General features: G+C 39.1%; 1 long non-coding RNA gene across 1 annotated transcript in view; it reads left to right on the plus strand.

The window, feature by feature from the left end:
- The first annotated feature begins 5,669 nt into the window (after nucleotides 1-5,669).
- Nucleotides 5,670-18,486, plus strand: part of LOC114920941 (uncharacterized) — a 46,642-nt gene continuing 33,825 nt past the window's right edge. The window contains exon 1 of the long non-coding RNA XR_003809230.2: nucleotides 5,670-6,006. This is a non-coding gene — a long non-coding RNA (uncharacterized lncRNA). The remainder of the gene's footprint in view (nucleotides 6,007-18,486) is intronic.

The raw sequence follows: 18,486 nt of genomic DNA on the forward strand, positions 1-18,486 counted from the left end.
TACCCTATCGTGGCAACGTATTGAAAGGGAAGTGGACTAAGACCTTTTCTCACAGAAGCAGAGATTTTGACTTATAGCCTGAACAGCACATGTGGAAATTAAAACTTAACAGTGGCTCAGTTGTCAGAGTAAGCTACAGGGGTTCCCAAACGTTTTGGCTCACTACCATCAAAATAACATTGTTAGAGACCGGGGACCCCCGCTGTCCTTTGAGCTTGTTAAAGCATATAACGTTGAGCACAGCCAGACACACTTACTAATAGGCCTATCCAAACACTGGTATTAGAACAACACAAGAAGAACACAGCATCTCAGAAACATTGATATTATTTTAGTCATTCATTGTAAGAAACGCTAGAAGCAGAAGACAAGTAATCTCCATGTATAGACTGTAGCAGGTGATGTCTGTTTTTTATAGGTTAGGACCAACAGACATTGAAGTCATGCGCTTACTTACTTTTGAAGAATTTTCACACATTGCTTTAATGTCACTAGAAATCTTGCTCAACGACCATGGCTTTGTTTTGATTTGAACAGCTTTTTTTGTTTTGGCTTATTTTCCCAATAATACAATTGTCAGTCATTCTAAATATCTATTAGTGTGTTTGGAAGGCTCCTCTGGATCCGCCCTCTCAATGTCTCAACCTCCCAGTGGGTTCCTTTTGTCCCAACCCTCACTTAAAGAAGGGAAGCGCTGAGCTTCATCACAGTGTGCCAGCATTAACATAAAAAAGAAATGAAGTAAATAGTTGTTATATTTGTTTAATTACTACGGATCCCCTGAAGCCCAAAAAAGTAAAAAAAAATTAAAAAAAAGGAACTTTACCTTGTGTGAACAAGTTATTATCATATGTCTTTGTAACATAACAATGAGTAAGGTCTTTCTACCTGCTCTTTTGTAATGTTAACAGACAAAGAGTAAGGTCTTTTACCTGCTTTTTGTAAAGTGTCTTGAGATAACACTTGTTATGAGTTGACGCTATACAAAATAAATTGAATTGAATTGAATTGAATATGTACACAGAATTTTCTCTTGTGCATGCAATATTTGTTAAAGCACAAAAAAGATAATGATAGATAGATGATAGATGATAGATAGATAGATAGATAGATAGATGGATAGGTAGGTAGATGGATGGATGGATGGATAGATACTTTATTGATCAGGAGGGAAATTAAAATGATGCTGTATGCAAAGGATACAAGTTATTATAAAATACCTTACCTTGTGCAGGTAATACCTTATATTGGCCTATTACCTGCACAAATACAATTTTCACTCTTTGTGACTTCAGGGACTCCGTAAAATATGTGAATGTATGTAACGATATAATTCTGGATGTTGAGTTTTTATTTCTCGCTTTAACAGAGCAATTTAAAGTGGCATCAGAATTTTTTTTTTTTAGAAATGTACCACCAAGTCTTAGTCCACCAAGTCTAAGTCCACCAAGTCGTTACCATGACTACCGTCTGAGCAGCCGGTTCAAGAAGACGCACCGACAGTTGGGACACTTAGCGGTATAACTGCCTCCATAAAAAAAGGTGAAAACGAAAAAGAAGTTATTAATACGGAATGAGGCGACTCGTGTGTGATAAGGAACAAAAAAAAGGCAATGTAAGACTTTTTTTTTCTTTTTTTAAGCATAACCGTTTCTAGCTTAAATGTATTCTAGCAGGAGAGTCTACTAAATTGAGACAGTCACGTGTGTTCATGTTAATTATGAAATGGTAAAAAAAAAATGTCAATCTTTATCTTCAAAATGTTCAACTTTAGAAACCTAAGCTCTTTAAGGTAACGCACATTTTTTGTCAAAGAGCTATCATTTGAAGACAGTATGATAAATGTAGGAGGTGGTTTGAAGAAGATAAACATATAAAGCCACTTTAGTCACAACATGTTTTAACAGTGTCCCTCTGTTAGATCCAACATGCTCACATGTTGTTCATATACTTATCTATTTTGCTCGGGGTAAGTTCTACTTTAACATGCTCTTCAATTGATCGTAGAAGAGGCAGGATTTGTACCACTTTATTTTTGTATGAAGGTTTGTATTAGAATATTTTATTATGAATTAATATGAGAGCAGTGCTCTCACTTTTGGTGGCAGCCACACTGACTCTGTTCAAAAACACTTTGATGCTTTTTAAATAAAAGATCCAACCATGCACTTTTGAATATGAACTACAAGCTACAAACTACTATTTCAAAACACGATTTTTATAGAATAATAGAGGAATCAGAGTAAGTTACTCTTGGAAAAGTAAGTTGAGTAGCCATGGTGTTAGTAGTTGCTTCAAAAACTTTTCCAGCTCATACTCAGAGATGATGTGAGACAAACACTAGATGGTGCTGTTTGATCACCAATATTATCTTCTGTCCTTCATCGTAAACTATAAAACCAGCACAATTGAACTGTGAACCAGCAATTTATAAACTTTTCCATGTGGCTCTTAATTTAATTTAATGAAACTAAAAGTTAATTCTGATTGTATATTTGGTGATCTGATAGAGTTGCCTTTTCATCCAACTGGCAAGACGTTTTTTACAACACTGCTCAGAGCAAATAGCAAAGAACCAGATGTTGTTGGCTTTAAAAAAAAAAAGAAGACTTTTTAGCCAACATCAGCAAATTAATTCTGAAATAGTTATCTAGATTATTATCTCGCTGGTAGTGTGGAGAATTGTTTTGAGATCAGTTCTTCGATAACCTGCTGTCAAAATATGACATGCATTGCTCATGAATTAAAATCAGTAACATAAACCAGCTATACTTAATTTATCCGTGTGTTTCCCTTCAGGGGTCAGTGAGCTGTGAAGACCAAGACCCCAGCAGACAGCAGGTATGTGTCCTTTTGATTCACTCATTTACATGGTACAACATTTTTATTTGACATTTTTTACATATATAAACCATTAAAGAGCCTTCACATGATAAAAAAAATAAAATGATGCAAGTTATCTGATAACCCGACAAAGGCCATTTTAAAGTTATTTATTGTTCTGTATTTTATACAAGTAAATTAAAAAAAAAAAATATTTTGATACATGTGATACAGGTCACTGATCGTTCAACTGGCTGCTTAGTTATTTTGTCTAGCACATCTGAAATCTACTTTGAAGCTGTAAACACTGTGTAAACACCTGATGGCAGGTGACCTGAGCATTTTACCAGCCCCAGCCAATATTTACCCTGCATTTTGCAGGCGGCAGGTGCTAATTTCATTGCCTGTTGTGACTCCACATGGTATCATTTTTTATATCTGACTGTCACTGGCTCAGAAATATTGCCCTCCCAGCCATGTCTTCTGAGCTCTATGATCCAAACTGATTTTTAAGCCACTATTGAGCAAATATACTGTCGACTCACAAAGTACATGATAGTAACACAGACATATTTACACATCCATCTGATACTGAACATTCATAAAGAGCTGTGTACCTGTCCAACCAACAAATACGAGTATATTATTCACTGTCCATTGAGCTCTGCTTTAGTCTTCGTCATATCTTTTTGGACATGTCCTAGTCTTGAGTCACTAGATGGTCCACCTTACCAGCCAGTTGCTAACTGCGTCCCTCTGCTGTTTGGTGTTGAGCAGGTGATCATCATTGCTTTTATTGCTACCTGCTGCAGCTGCAAACAGGTCGATGAGAGCATTGACAGTGATTTCAGAAATTATGCATGCTGTAAAACCATAATTATGATCTTAAAGATGCCAAAACTCTTTGTAGGTTTAGGGGTAACTGTAAAACCACGTGATAATAACCTATTCATCCTTTACCTAGAAGTCTTATTCGTAGAAGGTTGATGTAGCCGGTTTAAGCTGACAGTGGGCGAGTGTGAAGACAGACAACCATTCATAATCATATTCACACCTACAGGCAGTGTGAAGAGGCCGCAATTAACTTAATGTGTATTTTCATGGCCTGTGGGAGGAAGCCTGACTGTCCAGAAAGAAAAACCTTTGAGGAATGGGCGTGGAGAACAAGCAAAACTCCACTCAGAATTGACCCAGTTAGCCTGCAGGTTTAAACCAGGAATCAACTCGCTGTGAGACAACCGTGCAAACCACATTTCGATGATTGATTTAAAATTATTTGTATTACAAAACTTTCCAGACTGTGCCTTGTCCTCCCGTTTGAAATGTGTCATCTCTGAACTAAGGCTTGCACAGAGTTTGTTTGTCCTATCAGTAAACTAGGTTATAGTTGTTTTCTTATCAAGTGAGCTGAGGTGAGCAGAATCCGTGCTGTGAGGATTTTACAATCGAGAAGTAATAGGAGGAAATAATTTGGATTGAAAAACATGATTTAATAGATCAAGGAATGACCATAAGTCTGTTTGCTGATTTAAAAAATGCAAACTGCATGACGTTATGTTTGCACAGAACATGTGACAGTCTTGTTTTTCAGTCCTACCCCTTATTGCTATGCTTCTATAATCAATACAGCTGTCAACACTTGTTGCATAACAGCTTACGAGTGTGAACAATTTAGTGAATGTCAATTTTAAAACACAAGACTGTGTAGAATGAGGCTTCATTGGTTGTATCAAGTCATTTCTATATAGAGAATTTAGAAGAATGACAGGCCTACTTAATAGTCAGTTAAGTAGGCAGTTAATAGGCAGTCAAAAACAAATAATCTGTAGATGGTGCAAATCATTTCTTAATTATTTTGATGATTTCAGATTCAGCAGTTTGCCTTTGAACAACAGAGCTAGTCATACTGACAACGAACAGGGTTTGAGACAGCTGTCACGAGTTAGTGAGGCCACCTCATAGTGTTGAGATGGGTTTAACTGACTTCAGACTGCAAGAAGAAGGGAATGTGAGTGTGTTGCATCAAATCAGAAACTTTGCAGCCAGGTAAAACAGAAACAACAACTATAATAATAATAATATCGAGTATTATTTGCCTCATTTAGCAAATAAAACAGTCCGTGTCACTTTTATGTAACTCCCAATTTCTTGATTTACTGTTATTGATATTCAGATGCCAAAGTATGGACAAATTATCGACTTGTTTGATGGTGTGGCCAAAAATCCCGTCTGCCCCTATGGACATGGACATCACTTAGTTTTACAGAAATGAGACAAGTGAGAGCTGGCAGGAGCAGTTTGAGGCCAACTTTAGCCCAAGGGAGGCTCGAAGTAATGTTTCTCAACGTCTGCATGGGCCCTCCCCCTTTGCCTCTTGTTTTTATAAAGCTTAAATATCACCATGATAGGGATTCGTGCAGTGTCTTTCTGAGTTCATTATGCATAAAAACTGTCTGTTGTATAGAAATGTCTTTCCGAAGAACATTTTTTAATGAATTTTTAATGATTTTTGAGAAAGTTAGGTCATGATATAATGCGGCTCAGAAACATTTGTTTGAGCACAGCTATATTTTGCATTTCTGTCGCTCAGTTTTCACCGCTGTTCAGGTCATTGGCTCAAAAACAGAGGTGCCATTGTTTGTAATCTGTAAAATGATTTTGTTCTGGACTTCTTGTCCTAAACTTGGCAAGCCAAAAGGAAAGCGCGTGTGTTACCTTCACTGCTTACATGAAAAACTGAAGAAACGACAACTCTTTGAGCCCTGCACTGTTCTGTCTTTGAGCTGTTTGGAAGAGAGGGAGGGGAGACGCAGGGAGGAGAAGGAGGAGGAGGAGGAGGAGGAGGAGGGAGGTGGAGAAAGGTTGGAGGGGAACCACTGGCAAAGAAGTTGTTTCATACTGAGCTGTTTGTATTCACTGAGAGTCACTGCACCTGTGTTTCAGAACTGGTTACTCACAGTCCAACTGGCTATTTGTCAACGCTGTCATGTCTGCAGTTCGTGCAGCAATCAGCAGGAGAGAAGCAGAAGTGAACCTGCTAGACTCAAAACAACAATAACTCAGAGCAAAGGATTTGTGTTTGGTGAGTTCCTGCCTCCATCTTGAGACGAAAGAAATCTTTGAACAACAAACTTACCTACCTGGAATGAAGGGCTGACAGCAAGCAGACTGGTGTGGACAAAGGTGAGTCACTCACAAACAGCTGACGTTACTGACGTTTGTTTGGTCCCAACCAGGATCAGTAGAAAAGTTTCCCCATTTTGATCTTGCCATAATTTGCTCCAGTAAACTTTGCACGACTGTAACAAACATACAGGGTGTCTAACATGAGCTGCTATTCCTCTCTTTGTGTATGTGTGTATGCACCGGCGCGTGTTACTTTGTTGAACTTTATCATGAGTTGGCTGCTCTGTGGTTCTTCTTTGGATCAGACTAAGCTGCTCAGGTTCTCTCATATAGTATGTCTTGTTTTCTTTTGTTCAGACATCTCACATGTCCAGAAATAAACACACACACACACACACACACACACACACACACACACACTCTTCCACACACAGGAAGCGACAGGACAGTGTGATGTCTTCACTCCACAGCCAACAGGATTAACTCCTCCTAGTTTAGATAACAGCAGTCCTCTCGAAAACCAATCGCCTCTCGCACCCTAACTCAATTTCGGACAGAATATCATTAAGTCTGTAGTTTTTGAGGTAGATTATCTCAGACCGTTTGCTTTTAAAGTTGCAGTACTTTCTAAAGCTGCAGTTATATAACAGTAAACCTGTACGTATAGCTCAGTTGGTAGAGCAGGCATCGAATGTACAGAAGCTACAGTCCTCATCGCACTGATCCACACATATTACTGTGAACTTTTCTGTCCATGCCTTAAAAAGCAAAAAAATCCCCAAACTTTCTCTCTCAGCATGTGTCATAGGGCTGCAGTAACAGATTATTTTAGTTTGGCGATTAATCGAGCAATCAGATAAGAAATATTGCAAGGTCGGCCATTTTGTTTTTTTCATTAAATCACTTGCTTTATTCAAGAGAAATAATAATATATAAAAGAGATTATAAGAAGGTCTCTTTATTGACCATAAACTTAATTTCCCTTTTTGATAAACACGGGATGATCTTATCTTGTCTTAGTAGGCCTATATAAATACCATAAAAACTCGGCGTTTCTTATCCATGCTTGTTTGTTTTGATTTGGGACTGCCTACATATGTAGTTTTGCTTCTACTGCCCCCTATTGGCTTTATTGGGAAATGCATCATTGGCAATGGGTCTTTCCAAACTACCATCACAGCTTCGCGGCTGTATCGATACTATAAAATCTGTATCGGTTCACATATTGGCAAAGAGCCAATGAAGATATATTGCCTTATCAATGTTTGAGCACAGGCCTAGAGCCACCCCAGCCAAATTATTCTGGATTCGTCCCTGCTTGTTGAACCAAAGCACTTGCAAGCACATCAGGATTTCTGAAATCAGGATACAATGTTCACATGCACAAATACAGAAACGGGATACATAAAAAAACAGATCAAAACCGGGATACTCAAGTCAATGTTAAAGCACTTAATGGTACAGAGGCTGTTTAGGAATCGCCTCAGCCCTAATGTGCACGTTTTGTCATTTTGATGCTGTCAGATGACGCTCAAGCCAGCCATCAGCTACCTTTAGATTATTCAGTTTTAATGTAGGGGTGAAAAAGAAAGGTTTTTGGATCCAGTGGGGACATGTTAGAAACACACAGCAGATGTACATAGTCAGAGTTATAGCTGAATGAACTCTTTGATTTTTTTAAATGTAACAATTTAATTAAGTAAGTAATGTTATTTCACAGTAATTTTATCTTGCAGGCCTTATTGACAGCATAAATGGATCTTGATAGACAAGGCCAGAATTGATCACACTGACAGTAGTTCAAATTTAAATCAGCATCCTTGGTTTTCTGTGTTTTGGCTGTATAAAAGTTACTCCGACCTAAACACAGCTGTAGAGTCGGTTCACCAACAGTAATTTTTGGACTAAACTGTTCCGAGGACTCTCTGAGTGGAAAAGCCCACATGGGAACTCCCTAGAGAGCCACATGTGTTTTTTGTTTGGATTTGGTTTTGATATATAAGGCAAAGAAAATAAAGATGGAGAGACGTTGTAGTTGAAGCTGTAAGCATGTCATGTGTGGAAGGTTGCATGATTATTGCTAAAAGCAGAGAGTGAATTCAGACTCCACTGACGGTCCATTGGTTTGTTTTTTAGTCAAACTTGTAAGCCTACTTTTTTAATCTGCTACAAAGGTTTTAAAGATGTCGTTTTCTGTTGCTGCCTTGGTCCATGTAATGAACAGAGACACTCACGTTAGGACAAGTCATCATACAAAGCTTTCAATGAAGTTCCTGCAGTAAAACAAAACAACTGAGTAAAAGTTATTTTGGTCTAAATACACTTTTCCAGACTCAATAGTGTCTAGACATAACATAGAGCTGTGGAATATGATATCTGAACATTAATACATTTCCAAATGGAGATGTGATTCACAAAAAGACCTGTCAGTCAAGCGATCTGTCCTTCCGTCATTCAGGTCTTGTTCTTATTTGGGACTGGTGAGTCCATGGTGGTGTCGATATGCAGAGTAGGTGACTTTTGATATTTCTCTCCGTAGAAACTCTCTCCAGCTCCTAAATCCTGAGTTTTCCCAGACTGTATGAGATATATTATCCCTTCAGAAGGTTCTGGGTCTTTCATGTGCTCCCTTACCAGATGGACTTGTTCTTTAAAGTTCCAAATGGTGGCTCACAGGAGGAATCTTTTTTTGTGTTGCCCATCACCTCACGAGGTCTTAGGTGATTTGTGGGAGCAGTGGCTTTACTCTTTGTCTTTAAGGTCAGATCCCTCTACTGTATGATAAAGTACAAGGCCAGCATCAGTGGGCCAGTCTCGACACTAAAGGACTACCTGAGCAGACAGGTTGAGGGACAGAGAAAGAGACCTGTACTCTAAATGAGCAGGGTCATTCTATTCTGTCCGGCTGGGCTGTCCGGTTTATTGTGTCAAAAATAGACCTCATCAGTTTTCATCATCATTTCAACATTTAAATGAACTAATTATCAAAATTATAAAACACAATGTTAGTTGAAAAGAGGTCCTGGACATTGAAACCTCATTTCTGTCTGTATTCAACCAATTATCAAAGCCTCGATGAAAACGAACTCTGAGTTGACCGTAGTCAATACGAATGGGCAAAACAGACCGGAGGAAGAGAAAAATGTTTACCTACGAGTTAATGATTCAAGTATAATTTACATTACGTTTTTTACCAGCACATACATCAACAGTTCAGGAGCTTTCAGTAGCAGTTCCTGCTTCCTTATGTAGCAGTCTTTGACATAACATTCAGTGTTTCCACGGCAACGATAAAAGTCCCGTTACAACTGTAAAATGAATTATTTCTCCGGCTTTGTCGTAATGTTGGAAATATCTGAGGTAATGTAAGTACTCAACAATAAAATATAAATAACATAGGTTTAGTCAATTTGTCATTAATTTGGATATTTTAGTGAAGAAAATGTTCATATTGTATCTTAAAAAAAATGTATTAGAGGCACTGCAAATAAGTAACAGCAAAAATGATTTACAAAAAAGTTGTGGGGGTTGTTTTGAAGAGAAGGGCATGTTTGAGGCTCTGCGTGTTTCACATTCTTAGCTGCTGACCTCTGTGGAAAATAACAACAGCCGGGCTTGAAGGTCATGCTGCAGTGGCCAGTGGCTGAGGCTGAGTGGTTAGTGGTACCACACTTGATGTTTGTGAGCCTATTCTGCTCTGCATTATAGGATCTGTTGAGGAGAAAATTGCACAATGTTGAGGAAAATGCATACCACACACAGTCACCTACTAAGTAAACACTATATTTTCCATATTGCTCCGCTGAGTCTTCAAGTCTGGCAGTGTTGAAGGACACCTTTTCCCTTTAAATTGTCTAGCTTGCATGTTGGCACTGACAGTGTTGGCTATCGTGTTTTGATATCGAGATATTGGAGCGTATTGTCATTAGGACGCCAACGCTCAAACTCCATATGTGGCATTTTCAGGGTGGACAGATATTGTATGGAATGAAGAAGGTGCTCACTTCAGGAGGAGCATTTATTATTACAAGCAAAATGACAGTAAAGAAATCAGGCCAAACACTTAAAGGTAATATGAATTTGTGTAAAGTAAAGGACGTAGTAAACCATCATAAGCCTGTTTAAAGCTGAGACAGCAGCTAAAGAACAATTTAAAACAAACAGCATTTCAGATTTATCCCTAGACCAAACATAGACCAAAGCATTAGTAGAAGTGAATACTTCAGCGTGGGCTGATTGCGTATGAAGGAAAAAACTCTTTCATAGAAGGTTTTGTGTGTATTCCAATATCGTGATTAAGCGTTCAAGGGAAATAGTGAAAGTTTATTACTTTCCTCCACTTTCTCTGCTCATAGCTTCTCCTAAAACACCTAATAATGTCCACATTTTCAAAAGCATAACTGTCACATTTGACTGTTGGTTTGGTTGTGGAATTTATTTTGTTTCTAGATCTGGAAAATGAAAATAACAATCAAATGGTTTTTGAACATAATATTCAAGGATAAGTTACAAGCATACATTTTAAGTTGTGTCTGTGTCAAAACCGTACTGTACTTTAAATATGAAGCCTGAGTGACGTCAGCCATCTGTTACTGCAGGGGGCTCCGCAGGCTCATCGGCAGCAGCCGCCATGTTGGAAATCCTGTCTCAGCCTAACTTTCAGTCAACCTGACGACAGGCTGAGAGCTGGAGCTGAGGCGGGTTCTAAGACTAAACCGTTACATCACGCCCACCTGTCAATCATGTCAGCTAAGCGCCTAACCATGGATAACACATATCTTTCATAAAATCAAAACGATAACTAATCAGACCTATTTTGTTTTTTGTACCAGGTTGTAGAAATGTTAATTTCTGATGTAAAAACAGGCTTTTTGGGCTGTGGCGTGTATTTGAATTACCATGTTCCTGGAGCCAGCCTCAAGCGGACACTCGACTAACTGCAGGATTTTTCACTACTGCATTTGCTTAATTTCTCAAGAACAGAGGTTGCTGCTTGGTCAAAACAGAAAGTGAATGACGCTATTTTCATTTTCCTTTTTTTTTTTTTGTGAGTTTAGAATCAGGTTTTCATTAGAGTAAGTGGAATCAGTCTCATTCATTCATAATTGTGCAGCTCTGTGATAAAAGCAATGTAATAAAAACCTTTATAAAGCTCACATATTTTAACTTCCGAGATGTCAATGTCACATTTAAAAAAAGCTGAGAGTGGTAATCCTGTTTATAGAACATTGAATCTGTCTATCTTAGATTTGATTTTATTGCAGAGGAAGTGTAAACTCATTTACATGCGAGAGACACATTGGCGCTGGTGCTTCATATTCATATTTAGAGATATTGCATTCAGAATTGCCTTCGACCTGACACCCCAAGTATTAATGGATATCTGTGCAAATAGTGCATATTAATGCCTTGTGACTGCGTGGATTGGTTATGTGCTTTGTGTTAAGACAGGGGGTAAAGATGGCTGGTCTGAGCCTGCTCATTTGTTGAGGCAGGACAGCCCCTCGTAAAAGAAACGACTCCAATAAACTAACTCCTGGTGTGCCTGCCAGACCACACGCTTGCTGTCATCTTAAAAATACGACCGTACTGCTTCCCTTTTTCTCTTCTCACTCTCTGCCCTTTTGACCTGCTCTCCTCTCTTCTTTTTTTCGATCCATCCTTCTGTCTTTTGCTTTTCTTTTCCTTTTCTGTCTGTTCTGATGAGCACTTCCTTTCCATTTATTAACAACTGTCCATTTGTCAGATGATTAAAACATGTTTTTTATTGTCAACTTGCATAAGATGATTACAGTGATAATTTAAAAGGTGCAATACCTTCGCTTATATTCGCAAAAAAATATGTATTTTTCCAACTATCCTTACAATCTCTGCTATCCATTAAAATTTGCAAGCAGTGATTATTCTAAACCTTATGCAATTTCTTAAACCTTGGAAAGTCTATTCCAATAGTTTGAAACATCCAGTGAATAACTCATTACTATGTTCACACAGTATTGTCTCCTGTGATGTATATTCAGTTTTTGAAATGGTTGGAAACAGGGATTGAGACTGGAAAAAAAGCCCTGACTGGGTAGTGATGAGTTATATATTTCTATGAAATATCTAGTGGGGATTATGTTTAACATGTCATTGTGTTGACACCAAGTGATTTTCGTAGAATGCAGAAACACCTTCGAGACAGAAATTGCTGTGAAAGATAGGCCTATTGACTGTGTGTTATCCGTTCACTGGACCGATAGCTGCATTCACTGCAGTTGAAGAGGTCTTTATTACAAGCCTGATCATTTTCGGCTCTGTGGGGCCTCACTGTCTCAGTCCCAGTAACCTGGTGTTTGCTTCTTAGAAATCTGGCTATTGACCAGAGAACGGGACCAAAATAAACAACATACTGAGAGGGATTAAGAGTGTCTGAGAGCTTCTAAAATTACAGCCCTCAGAACATATCCAGATGTTGCTGTCCTCATCCTCCTCAGGTAACGCACGTGACAGAGCCGTAGTGTGTGGAGCGGCCCAAAGAGGCGAGAGCGGCCCCTGCAGAGCCCCCCGGGTGAACCTCTTCACATTTTTTTTCCATGCTGGACTCCAGCTGCTGTGATCAACCTGCTGGAGACAGAGGCTCTCACAGGGTGGAGCAGAACAGCTCTGTGTCTGCTGCGGATCACATTCTGACCTGGTGAAAAATACAGAGGAAACACTAGTATGAAAAAATACAACTGAGATTATTAATTATAACACACTCATCAACATGTATTGTTTTTTAATCCTGCTTTTTTTGAGGGAAAACTGGAAAGCATTTAGTTTTTTTTGTGTTCTGTCTTGCGAAACTAAAAGGTTTGAACTATTAAACTAACTTGAAATACATGAAAATAAAACACTCTGGTGATAACTAATGGCACAAGTTAGCCCTGAATCGTTTGCAAATTAATGAGAAGGGTTATACAATAGATGGACGTCATAATATGAAACAATGTGAAGAGAGAGTTAAGGATGATGACATGCAGCAGAGAAGCAAGGTCAGATTCGAACCCATGGTTGCTGCACTGAGCACTAAAGCGTTTGTATATCAGGTGTGCAATCAACCACTGAGCTAAAGCAAGTTTAAAGAGGAAAAATAATGACATAACTGTGGTGGTTGGGGTTGCATTATGGGAAATGTAGGACATGGTTATGACTTGCATCCCTTTGTATCATTGTATGCACCAGTTTTGCCTACAATTGTGGTAAAGGCTTTTTTGTTGGGTTGTGTATCTGTCATCCATTAGTCTGTTAATCCATTGCATAATTATAAATATAAAATAGTCTGGAGAGAAAATCTACTAATTTAAATTCTGTCACAGCAACACTTTAAGAGAATTTAGATTCAATTTGGGACCAAACCTCCTTTTGTACTCAAGGGGAGCTGATTGGACTGTAAGTGAAAGTCATAACACAAGGTGCATTGTCCAAGAAACCGCACACATTATGACACCTTCCCAAAAATGTCTAATTGGATAAATGGTTGTGTCCTGACAAATAACAGTAACCACCAAAACGTATTCTCTAAAGTCACAGTATACTCGTCGGCAGATACTCTGGGACTTCTTACTCCAATCCCAACTCTGGTCATAGTCTTTTAAAGAATTCAGAGTTGGTACAACAAACCTCATTTCAAATTAATTCCTGGATTAAAACACCGGTCTAAGTTTTTCCTGTGTAAATCACTATGCACACAAAGAAAAGATTGGCATCTGTAATAGTCATGAGGAAAAAACAAATATTGATATATGCTGCAATGTCACATGTGTGTCAGTCTCAGGAGTGAGAATACAGCAGCAGAGTCAGCATCATATCATTACTACCAATTGGCCATGGTTAGCCTCTGCATTGTGCCTGATCCAAGAGTGAAAATACAGACCCTTGTGCTAGAGTAAGGAATTTGATCTGCTTCCAACATGTGGGATATGGTTGCAGTGTACATTTTAAAAAATATAGGCAAATAGGTAGAAACAATCTCCTACTGAAACACAAATCAGGGAAGTTGTAGTCATTCACTCTGCCATCAGGACCACCCTGACCCAGAGTTTTATACTGACCAGTGTTCCCTCATGCCGGGAAAGTCTATGCAACTTCAAATTTGCATGAAACCAAAGTTTACTTCAGGGTCACAAACTTCTGTTAGGTCAGCATTATAAACTTTATGAAACCAAACACAGGTACTCTCTATATGCAGCATCCAATCTGAAGTAGGGGTGTGTGGTAAAACTATATTAATACCAGAACCGGTATAACATTATCGTTACCGGTTTAAAAACATACGTTTGGTTGTAGTGCACACACGATGTAACACAGATTAAATAGTGATTTGTGACAGACAATGGCTCAGATTGAGTGCCTCAGTCTTTTACATGCTTTGCTCTGAAGCTCACAGTGAAGCCAGCGATCTCACATGCTCGCTGACCAAAGCGCACAGCCTCCTCGTCGTGTCAGAGCGATTGTCGGTGTTTACAATGAAAGGGAAATCTGGCAGAGGAATTTGGTAAATGTGAATTCTGCCCCAGTCAAAGTTTTTAGCAACAATAAGTGAGTGTGCTCTGGTGCTGCAGTATTGCGCTTTCTGTCTGTCTGGAGCTTTAACATAGGCAATGTGCTGAAATGGCTTGATTCTGTGTCACTTGAGCCCAGTGCTGCACAGATTTGCATCTCCATTACAACTGCTCAATCTGCTGAACAAGTGTTTTGTCTGATGTCTTAGTTGCCTGTCTTGAATCCAATATGGCCTAATTAAAAGAAGCAGCTATGGCTGTGACTTGTGGTCAAAGCACAGACAAATCCTTGAGAACTTCTCAGATGCTTTCTACAGTTTTTGGCTTGGAGCAATTTTGAATAAAACTGCACACTGTATGCCCCACATTCTGAAGAGCCTATTTTAACACTACTATTTATGGAATATTCTATGAAGAAATCTAAACTGCTCTCTCTTTGCCCCAGTGTTGTGTTGTTGTTTGTGTTTGATTGACAGCACTTGGCATCCTGAAATCGTGCAAGGCTGCAGAGAGACATTGTAAACAACAAACCCTAACCCTGGGAACTGTGGCTGAAGATCCATTGACATGTTTAGTTAGATATTATTAGCAGTTGTTTTTATAGGTAAAGACCACACAGTATCAAGGAAGAAATTTCATTGCAGGACTGCAATAGAGATGGGTTTTGGAAAGGACCCAATGATATGATATGTATACAATACTTTCCAATACGCTGCATATTTGACAAAACAATTAAAAGTGGTACCAGGATACATTTTGCTGTATTATTGAGTCAAAGCTATTTAATTCAGAATTTCTATTTTAATTTATTACGATGGGAATTGTAATCTTGTAACAATTAAACAATATTTCAGTACAAGGGCAACAAAAATCAGTTCTGGAAACCCAAAATTCAGAACATTCTTGTTTTTAATTACCAGTCTGCACACAATGCTGGTACAGAAAAAAAAAAAGCACTTAGCACACCAACTCATTTGAAATACTGTTAACATTTTCAAAATTCTTAAATTAGGAGGATTGAAGATATATCTCAGTTGAATTGTGGTGGTGTCTGTATCAGCACAGACCCTGGCCTCTGTCTGTACTTTCATGTCTTCTCATCACGTTGCTGTTCTTTGGGACATTTCTGTCGATATCATCAGAGCATCAGTGATGTTTGTCAGCAGGGCAGATATCAGCCAATACTGATGTTCAACCATTACACTGATGCATTGCTAAAAATAAAGTTCAAACATTTTCTATCAAAAGATCTAATCAGATATTAAATGTACTGTCATGAGTTTGGGGCATGGAGAAATACTTTAGGCATTCAAGCCCCCCTCAGAATAAACTATAGACCCTTTCACATAATGAAACTGTTTTTTTACTCTATCTGCTTGCCAGTATGTTCTTTTTCACTTATTTGCTCTTACTTTGAATATGTCAGATTACTCTTTTCTGTAGCACTGATATAAAGGCAACAACTGTCACAATAGCACTGGACACTGCTGCTTCGTCTGCCATCTTGGATGAGTTCAAATATTTCACTCTGACTTCAGCAGTCATTTTTATGTCATGGCCTTTCCCCCCGAGAACCCCTTTCCTTCCTGAAACTATTTGGTGTGCATGTGGGAAAGGGGCTCATATTAACTCTGGTGATCCCTTAATTTTTCATCTAGTATCAGCATGGATACAGAATGTCAATTTAGATGCTAACATGTTAATGAGGATGTTAAACATGATCAACATGAACCCTGCTGAATGTCACTGTAACCACTACGAGTGTTTAAACCTACTGATTGAAGCATTTAGCACATTTATGTCCTCTCACACTGCAACACCCTTCCTTCCTTTCTTCTTCTGCTTCTATTGTTCACTGTGTCCCTCTTTTTTTCTTCAATAATAAGGAATACTAATCTTCTTTTAGTACTATTACTTCTTTTTTTTTTTTTTTACAAATATCATTGACAAAACATTGACAAATTGGATTTGGTAAGTTTGGATGTGAGTTATTTTACAATAGTTGTGAATGTTGAATCTGTGAAACGAAGTAGTTGTGATCTGAAGTCGCAATGGCCACAATTACCGACAACAAGTCGCAGATTGAAGAGTACCAGAATTTTCCCTGAACAGGGCCACATTGTGCCTGATCATTTACCTCTCACAGTATTTAGACATAATTGGCTGCAGCTGTTTCACCCTCTGCAGAAGATAGGTGCCTCTCGTTTTTGGCACTGAACTGTCAGCTGAATGTGTTGGATGAAAAATCTCAGCGTATGTTTCTTCATCATCTTACAGAGATACAATTGTCTGCGTAGGCGCATTCTGCTTTTCACGCAAATGTAAACAATCACTCGCACTTATGCAAGCTGTACCTAACTGGCAGTAAATGGAACAGAGATGGGCCACCTGGTTCCTGTGTGTTTCAAAGAGCTTTACTTTTAGGGCGAGCCTCACTACTTAGTTAAACAAAAGGGCCTCCATGTTGGTCCTCTAGACAAACACACTTTCCTGAGAAAACACGGACACAGTTACACTTTAACCTGCCCAGGGAGGCCACAGCTACATCCTCCCGGACAGTTTAGGTCAGACTGGACCACAGTTCAGACCTGCAGCGGGAATCATGCGCTGCACGTGAAACCATGCTTGCCTGTCAAACAATGGAGCCTTTGACGATCATACCACCCCCCTCCCTCATCCACAGTACAGTCAGAGCACTGTCTCTCCAGGGCTTGGGTGTCACTCCACATCTCTGCTGTGCTGCCCTGGAGCTGACCAGCTGGCTTCTAGGCTCTGGGATGTGAGAGCAGCAGCACAGAGGAGCTACAGTCAAAGTTCAGACCAGATTAGCCCAGAAAAGGGGCCAGCAGCCCAGCCCAGCTGAGTCCAGGCTATTCCTGCATGAATAACCTGATAAGCTTGGCCACTTGAGAGGAGGTTGAACCGGTCCTTTTTAGTCTGACCTTTCCTGGATAATCTCAGCTCTGGTCTGGCCCCTTGGTCCTACTCAGGTAGACTTGGGACTTTGACTTTGGCTGCTCTGTGGGTACTGCTAGTTTTACATCCAACATTGTGCACACATTTCAATTACAAATGTATGCAATTTAAAAAATATATATTTTGATATATAAAGTCAACTTGAGTCTATATTTAACATTGAATTTATGAGGTAGGATGATTGAGAATATTTAAAAGCCCTTTAAGCACAAATATTTTAACACAACTTCATGGGTTTTCTTTGGCTCATGGTGAAAAATAATCTTTACATTTTTCATTTCACATATAGTGCGTGTTTTACAAAACAATATATTTACATAACGCCCTAACAAAAGTAAGTGGAATCCAAGAAAAGCTTTGAAATTACATTTACATTGATTTTTTTTTACAACAGTGTTGTCTTCTACTACTCATTATAACAAGACATTAGCCTCTACATACATGTGCTACATTACAGGTGCTGACTGCTATGTTTAGATCAGACTGAGTCCATACAGTTATCACATGTGATTCTTCAGTATCTCTGCGCATGATGGACATAAAGTGAAAGGGAAAAGCAGATTATCACTATACCTATATTACTAGATAAACAAAAGGTTTGACTGGTTATACAAGAAGGCAAGAATCCGGTTTCTTTACTTTTACCATTATGTCTCTGTGACTGTCAGGATTTATGTACATGAAGGGGTTAAATGAAGTTAAAAACTTGAAGTTGAAACAATGAATAAAGGATTCTTATCTCCCTGGTAGATGATGAACATAAATACAAGCAATGAGTGTTATCTGATGGTGTAGTTATGCAGCGCTGCCACCTCCCCCCCGGCACAGCGTCAGTCATGTAAACACACAGCGTTCTGGAGGAATGCTGGACTCTGTGACCCCCCTGCCCCGAGTGCTGTTACAGTGCATTGAGTTCAGCCCGTCCCATGCTGCGCCTCCCCAAAGCTCCGCCTCACCCTATCCCAGCCTGAGGCCCCACAGGGGGGGAAAAAACACACCTCCCTCAACCAACACAACAGCTTCCTCACATACATGC

This window comes from Labrus bergylta, chromosome 14 (assembly GCF_963930695.1).
Source record: "Labrus bergylta chromosome 14, fLabBer1.1, whole genome shotgun sequence".
NCBI classification, from domain to species: Eukaryota; Metazoa; Chordata; class Actinopteri; order Labriformes; family Labridae; genus Labrus; species Labrus bergylta.